The following is a 3452-nucleotide window of genomic DNA, read 5'->3' as shown; positions in this document are numbered from 1 at the left end:
TTATTTAGCTTAATACACGTAAGCATTTATTATTTCCAGGGTGGATTAGAAGTCATGTTCAAAGGGCTTCTGTGAAGATGTTAATTGCTCTAGATCTAAGGACCTTAACCCCAGAAAAACTTATTTCTTGTAGTGGCTGGAAAATATGACAATATCACGTCTGGCTTTGGATGAATGGCTGAGATGACAACCAAGGCCCTTTGCTGGATAAGTAAATACGCCCAAGAGTTTGCTTTGTTTTTCAAAGAGGGCTATAGGGAGCTTGCAGGTCTGTTTGCTTCCTGAAGATGACGTTTGAACTCAGCCACTTTAGAATACAGTTGTTTCTACTTCACAATGCACATAGCCAGATACAACTATATTCTGATCTGAGGTGAGGATGGATTTTGGGTTTGACATTATTTACCCACATAAATGCACAGAAGTAGCAGCATCTTTTTTTTTTCTTTATTGCTGCCTTTCATACCAAGGTTAGTAGGAAATAAAATCAACCCCATTTTAACTTCCAAAATGGTCAAAGGAGTAGGCTTGTAAAACAACCTGCTCCAGGAGCTGATTGGTTTGTGTGCATTGGGTGATGGGAAAAGCCAAGGCAGAGGAGGAACCCGGTTTGATTACCGGCAGCTGCTGTCCAGCTGATGTAATTCGGTAATAGCTGGTGACAGGCAGAAACCATAGGAGATATAAATGATAATTCCTCGGGGAGCTCCAGGCATAAATAATTTATCACAATGAATTTTATAGTAGGGGTCCAAAGAAATTGAAGAAAGCCTGAGTGTTAACTCTCTGAGGAAGGAATTGACAGACTGGTTTTGTACAAACCACGTGGGGGGCAAATACAGGCAAATTAAATGTAAATGAAGAATATGGCATTGTTCCTGTTACCAAAAACCAAAGTAAGAGAGACATGACAAATAAAAAAAGGAAGGTCGATTAAGGAAATGTCAGTAACTGAAGCTGCTGCTGGATAACAGTACCAGAGAGATGCTGGATAATGGCAGCAGTGGAGTGAGTTGTCACAGAACCATACTGTCACGTGTATATGTTAATATCTATATCTCATAATGTATAGATTTATATACTATATATATCATACAGTCACACAGAAGATTGCCTTCCTAGTAATCAGCTTGGTAACTTACTCATGGTTAGGAGCTGATTAATCTCCCCCAAATATTTCGTGTGTCTGAGTAAGGAAATGCTGTCTGTCTGTCTGTGAGAAGGATGGAAGTGCCAGGGCAGGACATTGCCGTGGCCCCATCAGGTGACATATACAAGGGACTAACCTGTAGGGTGGCTGATGCCATTCCGTGCTGACTGTGCCACAGGTTAAGTTGCCCCACATCACGTGGTGCTGTTCTGGGGCTGCATCCTGGTATGAGGGGCTTTGGGTTTCCCACAGTGAGGCTTCAACCCCCAAAACTGCCGTCAGAGGCTGGTTTTCCAGGAGGAGGAAAGCTGTCATGCCCCATGGAGCTCAGAGTTCCCTGAGGAGAAACAACAATGCTTCAGCTGAGCAAATGTAAGGTCTGTTTCTCTGGAACTGCTTTTAAAAACATTTTTTGGTGAAGATCCTTTTGAACTCGCCTAGCACAGGGTGACTTTTTTTCCTCATACCAGGGTATAATTCTGCAACTGTTTGTGTTTGGGTTTTATGTTTGCCTTAGTTTGTGAACTTTGACTAATCAAATAATTTCTTCCAGACCGAAGAGGGGTGGTTTTGTCATATTTGAAGAAATGCTGGCTTAGAAATAAGTTGTTATAAGACTGTGAAAATGGCATGTTGCTTATGTGCAGTGCAAAATTTTCCACCCAGGCTCGTGTTTTCAAAAATGGCCTCTGATTTGGGGTATCCAAATTTAGTCTCCCAGAGGCTGGCTTCCAGAAATACTGCCTGCCCCCAAGACCAAGTCTGTATACTTTACAGTCCCCAGAATACCTTCTCTAGGCCGGTTTGCTTTGTTGCAGAGAGCAGCTCTTGCTTTGTGCTATTCTGGATTCGTATATTGTCATTGTCTGAGAACTGTTGGCTCTCACATATAAATGTTTTCCACACTGTAAGTTTTGTGCTCCCTAAATCTGGGAAGCTTTTTTTTCTTGGCACTTTGATATTGCCTTAGATCAAAGGTCTCCTTCCTGTCTAGATCCAGAGAATAAAATAGACACTATTTTCCTGTATAATCACTTGCAGATTGCAACTATAAAATAGAAGGAGAGATACTTTAACTACCTCAATTATTTTAAAGCAAGAAGGTGTGGGAGAAGGATCATCCCTTGTTACAGAAATCCATGAAGCTGATTGGTACCTCACTGTACATGATGCCATTGGCACAAAGTACAGTTTGGTGCATCTTATTCCTATTTAACTGAGTAACCCAGAGAAAATTTCCTTTGAACATAATGGGCTGAGGAGAATCAGAAAACAAAACATTTACAATGTTGAAATTTTTTTGTGCTAATCTTGTAAAAGGCAGGAAGTTTGCTGCTTTCTCAGTGTGTTTTTTCCTTGCCTGCTGGCACCTTTTCACAGGGAGGCATTTCTCATTTTCTGATCTGGTAGGAAGTTAAAACGCGATGTTCTCTCTTATGTGCAGAGGCTTTTCTGTGATTTTGGGAAAAAGGATGTGCATCTGGTAAGGTACTAGTTTCCAGAAATAAATAGAAGGATACCCGGGTGAATTGAGCTGATTGCAGGATTAATATTCTTTCGTGTTACTGAATTCGTGCCGGGTGCAGGTAGCATTAAAGAAGGCTGAAAACCCACAAGGGACTCTGCAGGCTTAATTCTTTTTCTTAAAGACAAGAAAGTTGTCAATTATACTGCCGTTATACTGCAAGTCAGTTATACTGCAATTGCCAGAGCCAGATGAGAAGCAATGGCATGATAAATAAATGCCCTACAACTCACGATAGGACTGGCCAGTGACTGGATGCTGCCGTCTGTCCAGGTCATTTCTATGATGGAAACATCCAAGCAACCCCTTTTACTCTGGATGCTTCAAAATCACTCCTTTTAATCCACTAGGTGAAGAGCATGCTTGTAATAGTGGCACTACTTTCATGGCGGTATAGCCTAGAAAACAAGAAAGGAGAAAAAGCTGATGCGCCACTTTTCTGAAAGCAAGTGGAGGCTGAGCCCCGTGCGAGAGTTCTTGGTTGTGGCCAAAGAGGAGCACATTTTCTTGACTGAGCAAGCAGCAAAGTGTGAGATACAGTTCTTCCACAAGGCTGCTTGCTGGGAACGTACCAGCGAGCTCTTCTCGTGTTTTCTTGTGCAACAAACCTGGCATTGACTCACAATTTTGCAAATGTACATGAAGATCAAGAATGGAAACTTTCAGCTCTTGTACCACAAGACAGCACAATGCCAGCTTTTGCCCATCTCCTGCGATGCCCAGAGGTGTTTGTTGCTGTCTGCCCCCATTAATTCGCTCTCCCTTTGAAGAACAAGG

Source organism: Buceros rhinoceros, unplaced genomic scaffold (assembly GCF_000710305.1).
Source record: "Buceros rhinoceros silvestris isolate BGI_N320 unplaced genomic scaffold, ASM71030v1 scaffold45016, whole genome shotgun sequence".
Lineage (NCBI taxonomy): Eukaryota > Metazoa > Chordata > Aves > Bucerotiformes > Bucerotidae > Buceros > Buceros rhinoceros.
This window is presented reverse-complemented; position numbering follows the sequence as displayed.